Genomic DNA, 21,393 nt, shown 5'->3' on the forward strand with positions numbered 1-21,393 from the left:
TTAACAACATCACCATTCAGGATGCTCAGGCTAATCCGAATTTGATCATGGGTTCGTTGAATGTTCTAAGCCATTTTGCTAAAGTTTTAATTGATTATGGTGCTACACATTCAGTTATATCCCATAAGTTTGCTTAAACGACTCAACCACATCATACTTCACTCGACTATGAGTTGGAGTTCTCGATGCCTAGGGGTGAAATCTGTTAAGTTAGTTGGGAATATCAAGGATGTCCCATCCTTGTCGAAAATGTAGTAATGTCGGCTAATCTTATTCCTTTGGATATTGTTGATTTTGACGTTATCTTAGGCATGGATTGGTTACACTATAATCATGCCAGGTTGGACTGTTATGAGAAGGTTGTTACTTTTCACCAACCGGGCATGCCTACTGTCACGTTTATCGGTGAACGCAGTAGTTTAAAGCACAGAGTTATTACTGCCATGAAGGCGAAACGACTGTTGAGTAAAGGTTGTCAAGGATACTTAGCTCATGTTGTGCTAGCAGAGGAGACTACTGCATCTGTGGAAGATGTCGAAGTAGTTAGGCACTTTCCCGATGTTTTTCCCGAGGAATTACCTGGTTTACCCCCAGATCGTGAAGTGGAGTTCACCATCGATCTACTTCCAGGTACTAATCCTATTTCCCTTACACCTTACCGTATGGTTCCTACAGAGTTAAGGGAACTTAAAACTGATTTGCAAGAGTTAGTTGATAAGGGTTTCATTCAGCCAAGCATTTCCCTGTGAGGAGCTCCAGTTCTGTTTGTAAAGAAGAAAGAATGAACTTTGAGGTTGTGCATCGATTACAGGCAATTGAATCTGGTGACGATTAAAAACCGTTATCCGTTACCTCGTATTGATGACCTCTTTGACCAGCTTAAAGGTGTTTATGTGTTCTCAAAGATTGATCTGAGGTCTGGTTACTACCAATTGAAGATCAGAAGCGACGGCGTTCCGAAGACAGCTTTCAAAACTCGATATGGTTATTACGAGTTTCTTGTGATGCCATTTGGATTGACTATTGCACCAGCAGCTTTCATGAACCTGATGAATCAAGTATTCCATCCATACCTTGACAGGTTCGTCATTGTTTTCATAGATGACATTTTGGTGTATTCGAAGAACGAAACTGATCATGCCAGGCATCTGTATTTAGTTCTAAAGACGCTAAGGGCAAATCGGTTGTATGCTAAGTTCAGCAAATGTCAATTTTGGCTGGATCAAGTGTCATTCTTAGGGCACATGGTATCAACGCAGGGTGTGCTGGTGGATCCTCAGAAAGTAGCAACTATGGAAAATTGGGAACAACCTCAGACAGTTACCGAAATTCGAAGTTTTCTTGGTCTTGCTGGTTATTATCGACGCTTCGTGAAAGACTTTTCAACCATAGCACTACCTTTGATAAAGTTGACTAAAAAAAAAGTTCCATTTGTGTGGAGTGATGAGTGTGAGCAGAGTTTCTAGCAGTTGAAGTACCTTTTCACTCATGCACCTGTTTTAACATTTCCCGATGACAGTGGGAATTTCGAGATCTACAGTGATGTGTCTCTGAATGGTCTTGGATGTGTGTTAATACAACATGATAAAGTGATTGCTTATGCGTCGCGGCAGTTAAAGCCCCATGAGAAGAACTATCCTACTTATGATCTCGAGTTGGCAGCGATCATCTTTGCTTTAAAAATCTGGAGGCACTATCTTTATAAGGAAAAGTGTAAGATCTTCACTGATCACAAGAGCCTTAAGTATATCTTTAATCAGCCAAACCTCAATCTCTGGTAGCGGAGGTAGGTAGAGTTACTCAATGATTATGACTGAATCATTAAGTATCACCTAGGTCGTGCTAATTCGGCAGTTGATGCTCTTAGTAAGAAGTCTCATGGCCAACTTAATGCTCTTTATGCTAGTCATATTCCTCTTTGAAAGAAGGTCGTCGGGGGGCCCTAATTGCCAATTTTCAGGTCAGGCAAGTTCTATTAGATCGTGTTCTCGAAGCCCAAATGAACGACACAGAATCTCAGAAATTGATACAGGCAGTGTCAGACAGGAAAAAGAAGGACCTTTGGATTAGAGATCCTGATGACATGTTATGTAAGGTGAACAAATGTATGTACCAAATGTTGAGGAACTGAAAAGAGACATATTAGACGAAGCACATATTTTTGCTTATGCGATGCATCTAGAGAGCACCTAGATGTACGATACCATCCGACACTTCTATTATTGGCCAGGTATGAAAAGAGAGATTGTAGAGTATGTTAGCCGTTGTGCAATTTGCCAGCAGATTAAGGTAGAAAGGAAAAAACCGTTTGGATTGCTACAACCACTTCCGATACCTCAAAGGAAATGGGAAGATATTACAATGGATTTCATGTACAAATTACCTCGTACGTGAAATGGTTACGATGGTATCTGAGTGGTAGTTGATCGACTTACCAAGTCAGCACACTTCATACCCGTTCATGAAAATTACTCGTTAAGTTAGTTGGCCGAACGGTTCGTCTCTAAAGTGGTTAGGTACCACAGAGTTCCAATTAGTATCATTTCTGACCGGGATCCCCGATTTACTTCGAAGTTCTAGGTAGCTTTTCAGGAAGCTTTGGGATCGAGATTACTCTACAGCACCGCCAATCATCCTCAAACAGATGGGCAGTTAGAGAAAAATATCCAGACTTTGGAAGATATGTTGAGATCGTCAGTTCTACAATTTGGTGATGCTTGGCACAAACGTTTACCGTTGATAGAGTTTACGTACAACAATAGCTTCCATTCTAGTATTGGTATGACACCATTTGAAACGTTGTATGGGAAACCGTGTCGTACTCCATTTTGTTGGTCCGAGGTTGGTGAACAAGTTTTGGTGGGCCTTGAGATAGTGGATGAGACGACACAGAACATTCAGGTGATAAAGGCTAACCTGAAAGCAGCCCAGGATTGGCAGAAGAGTATCGCAGACAGACTTTCTATTGACAGAGTTTATAAGGTTGGTGATTAGGTATTCTTGAAGTTATCGTTGTGGAAAGGTGTTGTGTGATTCGGAAAGAAAGGGAAGCTCAACCCTAGGTACATTGGACCATACCAGATAGTTGAATGAGTTGGTGAAGTTGCTTATCGACTTGCTTTGCCACCAAGGTTAACGAGAGTGCACAATGTGTTTCATGTATCGATGTTGCGGAGGTACGTCTATGATCCGTCACATATGATCCCTCCACAGCCACTGGAGATCAATCTAGATTTGACCTATTATGAGGCCCAGTGACTATCCTTGATTCGAAGGATAAGGTTCTTAGGAACAAGACTATGCGAATTGTGAAGGTTTTGTGGTGGAACCACTCAGTGGAGGAAGCCACCTAGGAGATAGAAGAGCGTATGTGAGATATGTATCCACGTCTATTTTATGGCTTTGATGGTAGTCAGTATTAAAATTTTGGGGATGAAATTTTTATAAGGGGGTAGATTGTGATGACCCGTCCCTAATTTTCATATGTAAATTCTCCCCGAATATGTAATTTGACGATTATGCCCTTATTGGCAAGTGACGTGGACGTATTCTTATCACTTTCATTTTATTTCTCATTATCGCATTCAAATTGTACACGCTAGTACGAGTCTGCGTATCCCATCTCTCACCTATCTCATCTCTCCTTCATTTTTATCACCCAATTAGAAAATGGAAAAAAGGAACTCTCTCTCTCTCTCTCTCTCTCTTTCTTCTCTCTCTCCCGTATACTCCATCTTATCTGCAATGCCATGAACGAGCTTCAAAGCTTATAGATCAAACTCACAAACTATACCATTGTGCTCATCTCAATCCCACGATCACAACCATGTCCTTGAAATCTGGTGTATATGAGTTTTGACTCACAACTCAGATGGTTCGACTCGGCAAGTTTGATATAACGATTTTCAGGCCATTCATGGCTTAGGTAAGCCTCGAGAAACCTTTAGAACCTTCATTTCAATTCTATGGGTTGATATTGATCTCTTGTTTATGTTTTAAATGTATGGTTTTACCCAGAAAACTCGAAAAGAAGAATTTGCATGTTTTTCATTCAAGGACCGTGACCATTGGGTCACTTTCAACCCATTTTTCTGGTCAACCTCGACCACAGCTGGAGTCCTACTAGGTACAAACTTGTTCTCTACATTCCTAACTTCAAAATGGCTTTTGAATCACTGAGTTTGGTTAAGTAACGAGTTAGAAATCAACTCTGGAAGTTAGGAAGAAAATTCCAGTTTTCTGGAAATCTGCAACCGTGGTCATTTGACCACTTTTAGGCCAAATTTCTAAACAACTTGAACCATATTCGAACTTTATATGAATTAGGATCGATACATCACATTCCTATCTTTAATTTGGCTTTTGTAAGAGTGTTTTTGGTTGAGAATTGAGCTTGTTAGGAGCTTTGAAAGTTGGTCAAAAAATCTGCAAAATTGCAGAAAATCGCGAGGAAGGCGAGTACGCCTGTACTCGCGGGAGTGTGGGGCGCGCGTGGCCAGTTTCTGCAGCCACTTTGGGGGGCGCGTCCGGCCTCCGGCCGGTGTGTGGTCGACACGTGTGTGTCTGTGTTGTCCAGTAGATCGATTTCGTATATTTAAACCCTAGGTTTTAGCAAACTATGCGGGTTTTATTTAGGTTTCCGTTATGTGCTTTAATTAATGTTATTTTAGTTATTTCACATATAGGGGAAACTTATCCCGAGGATTTACGAGGCCAAGCTAGGTTCGGGGGCTACAACCCAGCAACGTACTTGTGAGTGGGTAGTTGTTTTATACCTATACATATTTATAGTTTCCATAAATGCGTATTTATTTCACTTTTACGCTTACATTGCCAAGTATTGTTATTGTGATATTAATTGTGATAAATGCTGCTATAAGGTTGAGATATTACTGTCATGACATTCATACATATTTGTACATGCTTATCCTGCTGCACCGGTGTTAGTACTCGCCCAGGGCCAGGGCCAGTCCTTCACGTGTATGTTCACAACGCATCGTTCGCTTGCCTTGAATCCAAGTTAGGTGCCAATCATGTCAAGTAGATTGCATTAGGCAACTCGACTTGTATATGACCGTACTTCTGCACCAGCCTTCACATGATCGTAGTACTATAGCATATTGATTACACCCAGTCCTGTTCGTGTCAGAAATTATCTGTTTGAACTTATGTGTGTGTCAGCTTAGATGGATGAGCACTTAACTACACTTGATTATCACATGATTATATTATTGTGGCGTTAGATACATCATAACTTGGCATATATTTGGTTACAAATCTGTTATAGTATTGTTGATTTATCGTATACATACCTATGTAGTATGTTTTAAGGAAACTATACTTGTTTTACGGTGAGGGGTTAGTATATTCAAAGATAAAGGATTTCTTATAAGCATTATTTTGCTGACCCACTCAACTTTGTTTTTTGCCCCTCCAGGACCTATATAGCTGTACTCTTTGTGGCACTTGAGGAATCTCGACAGTTGTGATATTTCCTTCTATTTATACTTATCACTGTTATGTAATAAGTGTACTTTAGTTATCTTGACTACTTTTTTGTAGTCTCACTGTCTTACGCTCTGAATAATTGTAGTGGGTTCGTCCCACAATTACACACTTTTTCACTGTTTAGTTCTAATTAGTTTCAATTTTATTCAGTTTTTGCATCACTTACCCTTATGGTTACGTCACCTCATGGTGATGGTAGCATGTTTCGACCATTCCAGGTCAGGGTGTGTCAACCTATGTTTTGATATAATAATTTTTTTGGTTAATTTTGATGAATGTACCCATGTTTACACACACACACACACACACACACACACACACACACACAATAGTATATTTACATTTTAATATTTTTAGTCCCACAAATTATGGTTTTTTATTTAAAATCTCATTTATATAAACAACTAAAATTTCTAATTTTTAATTTAAAAAATATAGTAACGTACATAGAAATAAATTTTCACATTAATTTCAGGGACCTCGATCAAAAATTAAAAATCAACAAAGTTTCAATCAAAGAATATTCATAGCTAAGGATCACATCCATTTATATTATTTATTTTTAATTTATTTATGAGCTTTTCACAATCGAAACCGTCTGTGACAACCCTTCCCAAATTTTACAATTTTATAAATTTTAAAATTGTGAATTGAATAAAATGCCCTAGAGGCGAGGACTTTGACTTCCATTGACCATCATCTAGACGAATGTATGACTTATTCTTTTGGCGTATTTGTGCATAGGCGAAAGCCGTTCGCAAGTCCGGATTATAACGGTATAGTCACGGACATTTGAATTTGGTTATTTATATTTTGGATTATAGATTAATTGAACTCTCACCTTATGGGAGAAAAGCCCAATCAGATTTATGTTGAATAAGTGACCAATCAAATTTTGAAAGGGAGAGAAAAATGACCAATTAGGAGAGGAGAGAGAAACTGAAATCTTCCCTCTCTCATTTTGTCAACCTGTGCTCACCACCAACCTGGTTTCGACTCGGGTTTGCTCATTTTCTCCGACAATTTTCATCGGTTTTTCTGGCAAACCATGTCCAACAAACACCTGGAATCAACTTCCTAGCCTTCCATCTACCATTTCCACTCAAAATCAAAGGAAATTTAGGTGTAGTTTGGTGAAAAACTCACCATGGGTGTCGCGGGAAACCTTACCGAGATTCACCATTTGTGAAATGATTTCATTCAATTACCACCACCATTACACTCCCCTTGAGCTCTGGAACAAAGCCCAAGCATTGGTTGGGGTGTTGGAACGGTTTTGGAGTCTAATTGAAAACACCTTTTCTAAGGTTTCTGGTGGATTTTAATGAAATTGAAGCTCTTCCTGGCCTGATTGGCCGTGGTCACAAGTATGAAAGTTACTCTACTCATTGAGATCTTCATTCTTGTAATTTTTGGTAATTTTTGGAAATAGTTGGATTTTTCGGCGAGTCGGGGGGGGCCGACCACCACCCATGGCAGCGCGTGGCCAGGGGGCCGTCGATGTCATTCTTAGGCTAGATTAGATACTTTGAGTTCAGTCTTGGTAATTACATGATATAGGTTGATGGTTGGAACCTGAATTCTTTGCGATATGTTAATTGGTAAAAGTGTGAATCGACGATCCGACCGTTGGATCGTCACCAAAATTTAATATATTATAGTACATAATATTTAAGGATCATAGAAACTTACGGATTGGGAATCTAATGTACGGATCTTCCTTAATTGGATTTGTAAGTTTATAAAATAAATGTTAACCGTCACTTAGTTTTGGGCAATTGACGGAGATCCGACCGTTGGATCGTAATGAAATTTTAGTATGTTATTCTAGAAGCATAATGTGTATCTTTGGAAGTTACGGATTGGAAATCTGATTTGTAGATCTTCCGAATCAAGTTTACAGGGTTGTAGACCCAACCGTCGATCAAAGATCGACTGTTGACTTATGGTCAATGGGTCTCAAATTATTTTAGAATGTCCTTGAGTATGTGTTTTATGTGAATTACGTATTCTATTGATAAGAGTTCTGAGGTGTGATTCAATAATTGTTCTAGGCGCCAATCATTCGGGACATCTCGATGCACGTGCTAGATAATCGTAGCGTGGACTCCAGGTGAGTGGGTCTTTTCCTTTTATCATATGTATATAATTGATAGTTCCACAAACGCTTCTAAAGTGAATTATGCATGTTACCTACAATTAATTAGTGTGAACTACGAATGGCTTGATCCCTATTTAGGGTACGTAGGCAGTCTAACGAGACGTTAGATGCATCCATACAATAAATGAGACTAAATAACTGAGGCAATAGCCTTGTTTAAGGAATTAAGTAATGTGAGGGACATTGGTGGAAAATATAAGATTTAACCTTATGATTTGGTGGTTAAATATTGGTCATAAATCAATGTATGAAGAATCAGGAATTTAAAGTAAGGAAACGTAAGTAATGATAGTTAATTAAACTAGTATCTAGTTGGGCTTATCATCGATAATTATCTTCGAAAATAAGTAGTTCGGGAGTAGGGCGTTACGGATTATGCATTTTATGCCATATATATATATATATATATATATATATATTTAGGAATACTATGTTATGGTTGAATTTTGATTGCATCATGGCATATTCATATGTATATTACCTGCACGTAATCATTGTAAATGCTTGGAAGTGCGAAGGTGAACTCAGGACACTCAGGTAAGTTCAGGTGAGTTTATGGTATTAGTTGACATGATGTGGTTATGGCATGACTATATTATGTCTTAAGCAACCCCGACACTGTCGTGCAGGTTGCTCATGAATCGTACATGTTATGTTGAGATGCATTGAGAGTTCATAAACCTGCACCTCGGTGTTAGTGCTCCCGCCCGTGGCCAGGGCACAGTCCTTCACGTAATGTTTACCTCCCGCACCTTACGCTCACATTCAATCCAAGGTAGGTGCACAATCCTGTCGTACAGACCATTATAGGTGGTTCCGACTCGTAGGTGACCCGTGATTATTCGCACAGTCTTCATGTGATCGTAGCACTTAAGCATATTTATTTACACTCAGTCTTATCGTACAGACCACTTTAGGTGGTTCTAACTCATGTGCAGGTATACTTATTGAGCTATAGATAAGTCATAGAGGTCACTAGAGGTGACTCCGACTTATAAGCTAACATATGTGATGAATATGCGATAAGCTAGCATATGTGATGAATATGTGATGAGTTAGCATATGTGATGAATATGCGATAAGCTAGCATATGTGATGAATATGTGATGAGTTAACATATGTGATGAATATGTGATAAGCTAGCATATGTGATGAATATGCAATATGAATATGTGATGAGCTAGCATATGTGATTAATATGCGATAAGCTAGCATATGTGATTAATATGCGATGAGCTAGCATATGTGATGAATATGCGATGAGCTAGCATGTGTGATGAATATGCGATGAGCTAGCATATGTGATGCATGTGTGATGAATATGCAATGAGCTAACATATGTGATGAATATGCGATAAGCTAGCATATGTGATGAACTAGTATATGTGATAAGATATGGGTAAGTCATACAGGTCACCATAGGTGACTTCGACTTGCATACTAGTATGAGTTATTAATCACATGATTATTTGATATTGCTGACAAGATGCTGTGTTATGGTATATTTATGATATTTTTGGAAATTATACAGGTGTTGTAGCGAGGGGTTATAATGTTTCATATGGTTTCTATTAAAAAAATTTTCCAGGGCCACTCACCCTTGTCTTGTCTTCAGCCTCCAGGTTTTATTAGCTGAGCTTTCTTATCGTTGAAGATTCGTGGCGATTCTTAGTATTGGAGATTATTTGAAGGGTACGATTCTTAATTCACTCTTCTGTACTTGCTTATGCTCTTACGTTACGTGTGAAGTGGGTTCATTCCTGCTCACCAGTGCACTCTGGTATTTAGGCACTTTTAGGTTTAAATTTATTCACATTTTTCCACATCATCACACTTTATGGCTTTGTCACCTTCCAGGTGTCGGCCAACATAGCTCGATTCGAAGTCCTAGTGGACATTCCGGGTCGGGGTGTGTCACCGTCACCATCCCATACAGCAGTAAGTTGCGAGGTACTGATATTGATCTGTTAGGTTGGAACATTAATGTTAGTAGGTAGAGTACTACCACATATGCTTTACTTTTTCTGAAATAAAACGGTAGTTGTTTTATTAGAACATTAGAAAAAAAATACAAATTTATAAAAAAAAAAAAAAACAAAAAGTATCCTGAACAAAACTGGAAGGGTCATCAAAATAATTTAATTTTTTAAAAAAAAGAAAAGAAAAGAAGGATATATTGATGTTTTTTGGATCATTCAAAGAAAATACAAAGGTGTCAATTGAGTACATTGCTCCAGTGACCAAGAAAATGATTTGAAATGAATTTGCTCAAATAGACAACTATTGTAAACTCTAATACCATATGTATGAAAACTATAAATGTCGCCCATACTAATATGTTACAAAATGATAGACGCAAGAAATGTGTATCGACAACTACATCACCGAATGTCGAGGACATAATGTTATTGACCAGGAGCGCAACAAGACCACATAAATCCTCATTAGTAGAGCAAACCACATAACTCATTGCTCAAGGCGAAGGCCATATCCAATTATCGCTGTAGCGTGACCACAAGACGATGAAACTAAGGACCCACCAATCAGTACATCAACCCACGACTACATGCAACCTCATTGCCCAACCAAATATAAAGCTCAACACGGTGAAAACGCCATATCTGACACGCCTAAGACTGCAAAACCAAAATAGTTGGTCACCAAAGATGGTGTAAGCACTAAATCCCAATGCTCATAAAGCGCAGCCATGAATATCAGTCACCAAGGTGGTCAGCCATCACATCAGTGAAACAAGGCCACAGGGCCACCATGTTAGAACACCTAAGATGATGGAGAGGAAATATATTGTCACCCAAGGCGGCGCAAACACCAGTTCTTGTTGCCTAGGTCGACACAACATCCAAATCTGGCCACCCAAAGGCGGTCAGCCATTCGATCTAAGGCTATAAGGCTATGCAACTACCAAAACAGATTGATGAGGTTGATGCCACTATGGTTTTAAATAGATAGAGGTAGATTCAACCTACAAAGAACTAGTAGAAAAAACAGCTTGCATGTTGAAACAAATTTCGTCGCACAAGAGCACCTTGCATGACAAACACAAAATGTAGTCGTGCAAAACAGAGAGGAAAGAAAATAAAATTGCGTGCCCAAAATGTTCATCGCGCAAGACAACTTTACGTGACAAAAAGGCCTTGTCGTCACGGAAAATCAACAAGAAAAATGCACGGGAGATTAATTTGGCACGAGTTGTCGCGAGAATCTTGCGCGACGAAAACTAGACTTTGCTCGACAAAGATTTCGTCACGCAAAGTGTTCTGAAGATATAGTCTGACTGCTCAGGCAAGCATTAAATGCTAACATTTATAGCAGGCAGTTATGAGAACCTTGCGCGATGAACCATTGATCATGGAAAGTGTGTGCAGTTTTATATAAACACGGTTTCAGAATTATATTTTGCAAAGGTTTTATTTCAAACGATGGCCGATTCAGTTTCAGAGTCAACGGAAGGTTTGGATGGAGAAGGCTCTCGTAAAGGGAAAGGTAAAAATAAATTATTTTTGACTTAATTGTTTTACAATTGATATGGTTGAAATTGTTGTTTTAATAGGATATTACGTTTTTAATATTTGTGGTAGGAAAAAAAATGAAGAAAGCTCTGGTGACATTAGAGAAATACCGATGTAAGCGCTTGTCCTCGTTTGTTCACAAAAGTTCGGTTGAAGCGTACGCCGAACTTAATTATGATATAAGGAGATTGGTGCGGGAGAAGTGTTCTATCGAATTTAACACTTGGAAAATGGTGCCCGTGGACGTGAAGAACTTGATGGTGCAGCAATTATCGATAAGTTTATATTATAGAATTTGTAATTGTTTTTGTTTAAAAATAATTTGTTTGCCATATTTAATTTAATTTTCTTGCCATTACAGGTTGTTTGGGATGTTGATGAAACTGATGAGAAGCAGCGGAAGTATGTGGATGAGCTAATGAAGAAGAAGTTTTCGGAGTGGAAGTTCGATGTACAACGGGCTGCAGATCGTGCACAAGTTGATAATGCCGTTGTCGATGCACATGCTGATGACACAGAGGAAGATTGACCAAATTTGAATTTTTTTTTATGAAATAAAATTTATTTAAACGTTATGTATTTGAACTTTATGTTGGAGCTTATTTTAAAAATTTCTATGACATGCATGGAGTTAATAAATTAGTTTTAATAAATATTTTGGTAGTATATAAGTTGGTTTGATAATTTTAATTGGATAAATTTTTTTTTACATCAATAAGAAATCAAACGGAAAAAACAGAAAAAAATAAATAAATAATGCTTTGCGCGACGAATCTTGTATTTGTTTCTCAAATGAATTACATTATTAAAGATATAAATAAAACGGGGAAAAATACTTGTGCGACGAATTATATATTCGTTGCGCAAAGTGTTCATCCCAAAATTGATCTTTATAACCTGACGTTATAAGTTGCAGAAGGAGAAAACTGAGAAAATTGTAGTTTTCTCCCCTGCAAATTATTGTTCTGGTTTTCTTTAATTCAAGATCCGTTCGTCCCATTTTCTTTCAATTTCTTCCTTTAAAACTTCATTCATCTAAATCGCTAGGTTCATCAAGGTATTTCGTTGTGTTTGGTAAGGGTTTTTGTTATTTCCATTTAAAATTTTCAATGTGAATTCATATTAAGACGGTAAAATTTGTTGTGTATAGGATTATTGTGTGTGACTAGCACTCGGTGGATAACGATTTGGAAGGTATTTTCTTCATTTTATTTAAAAAAAAATATGAAATAGTTAAAGTATATTGAAAATATGTTGTTTTTTTAATGTACAAATATGTGTTGTGATGTACGGAGTTAATTGAAATTAACTTCGTACTTGGTTTTTTTAGTAAAACTTAGTTTCCCGTTTGAGGATTAGTTTGATGTTGCGCATTGATGCAAAAGCATGACTGCGGTCCAATGGATTCTTGAATTGTCCCATTATTTGGACAGTTTGCGAATGCAAAGTTATGCCGCGTAGTTTACGGTTAAAGGATTAGGTTTTGGTCGTGGGAATTTCGGTGGCATCTCTGTACGTTCTTTAGGTGGCACGTAGGTATTATCATATCTATGTTGTGCACTTGAAGAACTGTACAGAGATGCTGTCGAAATATGTCCTCGTCAAAATCTAATCTTAAGTAGCCATAAATTACGTGCCATAATTTTGCATTCCTGAATGGGATAGGACATAAATTTGTCCATGTTGTTGTGATTGTTGTACTGTTATTATGGTTGCAGGAATCATGGACATAACGTGGATGCATAACCCGAACAAATGCGCGAACGAATACTTGAACTGAATCGAGGATTTTATTAACTTTGCAAGTATAGACAACCCGGGTGCAACTAGAATCTGATGTCCTTGTAGGAGGTGTAACAACACGTTCATGGAAACTTATGAAAATGTTCGATTTCATTTAGTAAGGAATGGAATGGTATAGACTTATAATATTTGGAACCATCACAGGGAATAATTACATAATGCTTCGTCTTCAAACGTGACAACAGTGGCCAATGTTGAACCTAATTATATGGACCCTAATGAACAAGTCATGGAAATCTTAAATGATGTTTTTCCATTTGCGTCGACAAATACCAATCATGAAGTGGAAGATGACGTGCCAACACCAATGGATATGGGAGAATTTGAAGAACATGAAAAATTATTAAAAAAATGCCAATCAAGAGTTATACCCAAGGTGTGATGGATTTTCCGTTCTCACAGCTATTGTGGAACTGATGCATGGGAAAATAAAGTATCGTATGTCGAACTAGTGTTTTGATTATTTTTTAGGGGTTTTCAAGAGAATGCTGCCAAAGAACAATTGTTTGATGAACCGTAGAAACGTTCAAAAGGTGTTGAATGGTCTCGGATTGGGTTATGAAAAAATTCATGCTTGCAAAAACAATTGTTTATTTTTATGTAAGGAGAATAAAATGTTGGATAAATATCCTGTATGTAATGAGTCGAGGTTCAAAATGACATATCATAATAGATCAATGAAGATCGTACAAAAAGTCATGTGTTATTTACTTTTGAAACTTAGGTTGCAACGGTTGTATATGTTAACGCACACTACCACGGATATGAGATGGCATAAGGAAAAGTGGGATGATGACGATGTCTTGAGGCATCCTACAGATGGAGAGGCATGGAAAAAGTTCGATCAAATGTTCCCTGATTTTGCTGCTGATTCTCATAACGTTAGATTGGGACTTGCCACTGACGGATTTAATCTATTTGGGGTTTTAAACCAACACCACAGTACTTGGCCGATTTTCGTATTTTCGTATAATTTGCCGCCATGGAAATGTATGAAAAAAGAATACATGATAATGACTCTATTGATAACTAAGGATCCTGGTAAGTCAATCGATGTATACTTACGGTCGTTGGTGGATGAGCTAAAAGATTTATGGACACATGGTGTGTGCACATACGATAAGTATGTTGGCAAGATGTTCACTTTGCGGGCTGCAGTAATGTGGATTGTGAACAATTTTCCCGCATATGCAATGGTTTCCAGGTGGAGCACTAGGGTTATATGGCATGCCCTGTATGCAAGGAAGACGTAACATCTAGTTGGCACACCGGAAAAGTTTGTTACCTTGGTCATTGAAGATGGTTGCCTTGGGACCATGAGTGGCGAAAGAAGGATAAATAGTTTGACAAGGAGAAAGAGCATCGCATCAGACCCAGAGAATGGCTCGATGATCAAATTTTGGAACAGCTTAACCGTTTGGATTTTTCTTCTTTCGGGACCAATGTCAGTAGGACTAGACCACATATGAATTGGACGCACAAGTCTATGTTTTTTGAGCTCCCATATTGGTCCAAACTAAAATTGAGACACAACCTCGAGGGCAAGAAAATTCTAGATATTTAGGGCAATATTCACAACCCGTATTGGTCAGTACGATAAGCATGTTGAGAAAATTGTATTTGACACATTGGTCAGCACAATTCTAGATATTGAGGGCAAGACAAATGACACGATCAAAGCTTGTTTTGATTTGGAATGAATGGGAATACGATGGGGTTTATGATTGAATAGGGATAATGATAAAACCAGAAGGGATCTTGCATTTTTTTCAATGAAACTAAATCACAAGAAAGAATTTTTAAAGTTTTTATCGTCTGTAAAGTTTTCCGATGGGTATGCTTCAAATATCGCGTGTTACGTGAATGTTGACGGGGGTAAATTAGCTGGCCTAAAGAGTCATGACTGCCATGTGGTTCTGTAACGCCTACTTCGTGTGAGTATTCGACATCTTTTGCTAGCCGATGTAGTGAAACCAATCATGTTGTTGTCCAGGTTTTTTTTTCGCAATTGACGTCAAGAACGTCGTGAAAAACGAATGTTAATTAGTTGCGCCATGACATTGTGTGAGTTCTATGCAAGTTTGAGATGATATTTCCTCCAGCTTTCTTCACAAGTATGATACACGTGATGGTTCACTTACTAGATGAGGCTTTGCTTACTGAACCAGTCAACTTTCGATGGATGTATCCAATAGAAAGGTATATATTCCTCATCTTTTTATTAATCAATATTAAATATATTAAAATTAGTAATATGTGTATTGTATCATTTTATTTTGGCAGGCTTCTTGGAGACTTGAAGAAAAGTGTACGAAACAAAGCGAAGCCCGAATGATCCATTATACAAGCTTGGGTGGCATATGAGGTGCTTACATTTTGTGGAATGTATTTAAAGGATGTTGAGACAACTTTTAATCGTCCTCCTTGCAATAATGAAGGGGGTGTGAGAAAGGAGAAACTTTCAGTTTTTACCAAAACACTCGACCATTCGGAGATCCGATTTATGGCGAGTCATTGTCCAAGAAGGACACGGAGGTAGCACATTGGTTTGTACTCAACAATTGTGACAAGACACTGTCATACCTAGACGAGCATGAAAATATGATGAAGTAGGCACATCCTTCACATTTGTATGCCAAGAAACACCGTGAATTGTTTCAGCAGTGGTTTCTTGAATATGTAAGTTTGAAGTGTTTTGTATTGGACATATATATTGTACCAATTAATTTGCTCAAAGTAAAAAATTTAAATGGTTCTCTAATATTAGGTGAATCAATTGAATGCATCAAATTCCCTTGCGTACAGTGAAGAGTTATATAACTTGGCGTTCAGACCGATTCGAGTTAAATTGTACTTGGGTTACCATGTCAACGGCGTCAAGTTCTTAGTGGGTGCACAAGATAACAAGTTGTGTACGCAAAACAGCAGTGTTCATGTCCCCGAGGAAGACGAAGTACAGACATTGAATTCTATGGCAAACTAATAAGTTTCGTGCAATTGCTTTACAAAGACTGGTGCCAAGTGATCCTATTTAAGTGTCGATGGTTTGATACAAACCCAAATAGGCATGGAAGTGTGAAAAGAGATCATGGATTACTATCAGTGAAAAGAGATCTAGATGACCCTAAAGCCGGGAGGGGTTGGAAAGTAGTTCAGAAGATGGATCATAGGAACGTGTATGCTATACTAGAACAAGACCATACTGACAACGACATCGATAATGTTGCTGACCAACGTCTTGAATATTCAATGGAGAGTGGTGCGGAAACACTCCGAGATACTAATTTTATCCAAGAACCATTTCAGATAGAAAGAGTATCTTCAATTGAAATACCAATTCAGTCGATCACAACTGACCTCAGTAATCTTCCATGATATGATGGTCCAATGCGCACAAACGACGATGGTGACGTACCTATCGATAATGAGGAATGAGACACTGAAAATGATGATAGCGACGAAAGTGAAAGTTATTATAGTTTAGATGAAGATTAAGGCAATGGTTAATGCGTTATATAGAGTGAAGGAAAAAATGGTATGAATGATTCCCATTTTATATGTGAATTACTTTGTAAATACATTTGTTTTATTTGTATTTTATAATAAATTGTAAACAAAATAAAAAATAAACTATTTTAAAACATAATTGCGCGACGCATAACAAATTTTGGTCGCGCAAGCGTTTTAATTTTACGCAGGATTATTGAATTTTCAGATACTTGCACGACAAATACATATATTTTGTCGTGCAAGTGTTTGAAAATTCAATTAAGGAGCTTTTTTTTTCGTGGAAATTTTAAAAAACTTGCGCGACTATTGTTTAGCCTTGCGAGACAAAGCCTCCGTCGCACAAGATTCTATATTTTTAACCCCGTGAATCTCCTTCCTCCCCTCACTTCCCTCTTCTTCCTTTTTTCCCCACGCGATACCCACTCTCTCCTTCCTCTGTATCTCCATCTGTCTCTCCTTCACTCACCATGTCTCTCCGTCCCTCTCTTCGGCCGTAACGTCTTCGTCTCCAATAGGTAATTTCCTCTTCAGTTTTTATTTTCAATTTTCTTTATTGACCATGTTATTTAGGGTTTTTATTTTTTTTATTTTTTATTTTTTTATTTTTCAAATTTGGGGTTAGAATTAGGCCAGTCGGGTTAGATTTAGGGTTCGTAAATTGGGGGTTACATTTAGGTTCTTAAATTAGAGTTTTTAGGGTTCTTAATTGGGGTTAGATTTAGGTCTTAAATTAGGTGAATGATTTTGGGCAGTGAGGTTAGATTATGTTTTCTTAAATTGGGGGTTAGATATAGGGTGCTTCATTGGGGGTTAGATTAGGATTCTTAAATTAGGGGTTTTATAATTTCAAGTAAAGGGTTAGAATTAGGGCCTTGTCTCACTCTTGATTGAAAAAAGGGGAGTAAATTGATATATGTACCTCAAAAACAAATGCATTGACATGGCAAGTCATCCTGTAATATATAAAAATACAAATCCAAGACATGAACACCGATAATTTGATAGAGATCCTACCATGTGTATATAATTCTGATCAAACTTTTTCATCGATCAAACTTTTTCTTTCACTTTTTAGTTTTTTTTTTTTTTTTTTTTAAATCAGTCTATTGTGATCCTCCCTCGCATTCAAACAATATTGATGTTAATCTTTCTGTTTGGTACAAGTGCATTGACGTGTTGTTTTGTTTATACTCTTTCAGCCAAGGTTTTACTTCAATATGTTGCATTATAAATAAATAGATGCATTCGGGTATTTTCCTATTCTTTGTACTATGTTTTGTTGGAGTTTATCAGATAACTTGTAGAGATTGATGTAAAAAAGTTTCTGAGGATATGATTGCATTATTATCATGTGCTAGCTCTATAAGCATAGTGTTAATATGGACTAGCTAGAATAGACTACAAAATAACTATGTGAATTAATAAATAACTTTGTTATTATACCAATTGGGTGGAGTGTTGAGACTCGTTTGATAACCATTTAAAATTTTTGCTTTATTTAAGAAATAAAAAAAAAGTTGAAAAACATGCAAGACGCTTGTCAAAAATCTGTTTGAAAGTTTTTTGCTAGCTTGTTTAAGTTTTAAGTTTTAAGTTTGCAAATACTCTTGGTGTTCAAAACAAATTTAGGACATATATAGGACAAATTTAGGAAATATTATCATTAAGGAGAGGGAGGAAGGTTTGAAACTATACATCGTACTCCACTCTCTAAAATCGGTATCTTGGATCTTCCAGCTTTAGATCTTGTCGCTCAACTAGTTTGTTAGCCAGAAACCCAGCTGGAGAACCTCTGACCTGCCTTAGGACTACCAACATAATATTCATACAAAAATGATCCTCATTTTAAAAATTTCAATGCAAAAATGCTCTAAACTCTTAGGCAAATGCTCTTACATTCTATATATGTCCTCATTTTAAAATTTTTGCTTTATTTAAGAAATAAAAAAAAAAGTTGAAAAACATGCAAGACGCTTGTCTAAAATCTGTTTGAAAGTTTTTTGCTAGCTTGTTTAAGTTTTAAGTTTCAATTTTGCAAATACTCTTGGTGTTCAAAACAAATTTATTTCCAATTTTGTAGATGTCACAACTCATTAAAACCCGGAGGGCGATGACTTCTACACCTAGTCCGACGACTACACCTACTACTGTCGCCACTGCTCTGGCAGGGATGGACCATAGGCCGGTCAATCCGATTGACCCAGTTGGTCCTCTAGTCCCACATGTGCAGGGATCATCGACTTCTTCGGTGGCGCTACTTGCTAGCGCCCGACTTACTCACCGACGCCCCCGCACTCCAGACCAGATGTCGCCATCAGGATCCACAACCGATGGATTGAGTACACGGTCAGGTATACAATCCTAATTCACTCCCTCATTCCCATGTTAACTGAGTTTTGTTATTTTAGGTTCAATTTGTTAAGTTATATCATGTAAGGATTAAAAAGTTGTCATCGTTCCGAACCTTTTATTAAACTATTATGATCATTGTGTTGGATATGTATATTGTTTAAGTTATTTCAAGGTTTTGGGAAATGTTTTAATTATAGGGGAGGTTATGCCAAAATTTTAGTAGGATTTTTTATTAGTTTGGGGTTAATGATTTTTTTTTTCATTTCTTTGCAGCGAAGAAAGACACCTAGGGACCTTGTCGGTAATTGAAGACGGCGAAGGTAACCTGGGTGACCAACAGTCGTATCCCAATCACATACAATGAGCGACATCGGGCAGCACCAATGGCAGAGCATGATAGTGCATTGGCCCACGATATTGGGCATGTCGTGCGGACCTTTTGCCCTATGCGGTGGAAGTCTTGGAAGGTGATGCCGGAGGAGACGAAGAACACGGTGCGCAATTAATTGTCTGTAAGTAGTGTCACCTTTTTAATACTTTTCATGTAAAATTTATAAATTTATATTTATTACTGTCTTTTATTACTAATACTTTCATAATATTTGTTACATTGCAGACAAACTACAATTTGGAGGACATGTTGGCGTACCTCAATCGGCTTTTCTCTGAAAGCGAGAAGCAGTGGAAGAGTGACCTGCACCAATATTTCCAACAGTTTGATGATCCGCAGGTCACTCTCAAGGAGGGTTGCCTGAAGGAGTTCAAGGACCGACAAGATAGTTGGGTTTGGCTCTGACATCAGTTTCAGGAGGCAGGCTATGTGGTGCGTTTTTAATTATGACTTCTTTCATTTTACTTTTTTTAATTTTTACTAAGGTTTATTATTATCTTTTTAATTTTCTCTAAGTATTACAACTAATACGTTTATTTTTTGTATAACAGAAGAAGACGAAGGCGAACAAGATCAATCGGAAGAAGAAGACTCTTCTCCACCATTAGGGTTCGAGGCCCTTCTCCTATAAGATGGAGGCACGGCGGAAGGTATATATTACAGCTTTCATTTCCATTTTTAAAATGTCACTAATAATTTATTTTTTTTCGTACTAACATTTTCCTTATCTTTTTCGATTTTAGGGGTGTCCAAAATTTCTGGGGATCGACATGTTTGCTGACATTTATGTTCGGCTTAGGGATGAGTTGACCGAGTCCTTTCATTTAAGTAATTTCTTATGCATTAAACATTTATACTAATTATTTCAAATTGCTTTTTATTAATAATCCATGTTTTTTTTTCACATGCGACTAAGGTGGAAAAGAGTCAGTCGGTGCTTCAGGAGTCCATCTCCCAGGTTCCCTCGGACACTCTGATCGAGTTTATGGATCCCGTAAGGATGCAGGGTTACATATCCTGACAGAGACATTGGACCAGACTTTCGGTCGATGGCTAAGGACATATTGTCGAGGGATGGGAAATGCTAGGCGGCAGGAGAGTGGAGCCTCGTCATCCTCGTAGTCAAAGGGGCAGGTTATGGCTTTGACGCAGGAAGTCACTAGCCTGAGGAGTGAGCTAGCATCATACAAGTCTCAAATGTCAATGCTTGTACAAACCCTCAATTCCTCCGGAATACGTCTCCCCAGTTTTTCTGCACCATTGTCCTCAGTGCCCTTCCACACTGAGCATGCACATCAATCAAGCCCTTTGACCTCCGACCCCGTCCCCAACCCCACCCCTTACCAGCAGCAAGATTACCAAGCACCTCTGAACGACTTGCCTATAGATTTTTTCGTTTTTTTATTTTTTTTATTTTTTTATAGTTTTGCTCATGCTTTCTTTTTAAACTTTATATTTGTATGTATATTTTTATTTCTATTATAAATAAAAATTGTTTTTTATTCATTAATTTGTTTTTTTTTTGTCATTAGTATGAATTTTTTTTTTCCTTTTATTCTATTTTTTTTATTAAAAATTACACTTGCACGACGGTCGTCACGGAAAATTACACGCGTCTTACCTACTTCGTCGCGCATTACCACGAGCGTCTTACATTTTTCATTGCGCAAATTTTTTCGAGACAAATTAATAACGTCCCTAAAAATTTCTCGCCACAAAGCGCACTTGTACCTTTTATATCGTACAACGAAAGCCTTTGTTCGTATAACTTTAGCGCAACGAGTAGTAAAGCGTCGCGTGATTGTTTAGATGCACGACTGTTTGGACCCAAAATAATATTATTGGGCCGAGTGAAGGTTTATGTTTGGTCCAAAGCTTTTCCAAAAATACTATGGGTTGTCCAGTGGTCATAAGCCGCCCAGTCAGGTCGGTCAAGTCTTATTGCAAGAACGTTTAGACTGGATAATAGTGAATGCGTCGAGTTCTAGTATGATAAGGAGTCTTAATGGAATGAGGATGCTGAGATTTGAGAAGCGAATGCGGCCGGATAAAGAGTTTGGTTCAAAGTCCTAATGGAGGTGGGATTGGCCAAGGCGTGGTTAGATTAGGATAAAGAATCCTAATACGGGTATAGTTCT

General features: G+C 37.8%; 1 long non-coding RNA gene across 1 annotated transcript; it reads left to right on the forward strand.

The window, feature by feature from the left end:
• The first annotated feature begins 16,922 nt into the window (after window positions 1-16,922).
• On the forward strand, window positions 16,923-20,583 carry LOC126618523 (uncharacterized). Its single transcript, XR_007621744.1, has 7 exons — window positions 16,923-17,027; window positions 18,593-18,863; window positions 19,138-19,376; window positions 19,481-19,687; window positions 19,807-19,905; window positions 19,999-20,083; window positions 20,172-20,583. It is a non-coding gene; the product is annotated as an uncharacterized LOC126618523 (long non-coding RNA).
• Window positions 20,584-21,393: the final 810 nt, after the last annotated feature.

Source organism: Malus sylvestris, chromosome 4, assembly GCF_916048215.2.
Source record: "Malus sylvestris chromosome 4, drMalSylv7.2, whole genome shotgun sequence".
Classification (NCBI taxonomy): Eukaryota; Viridiplantae; Streptophyta; class Magnoliopsida; order Rosales; family Rosaceae; genus Malus; species Malus sylvestris.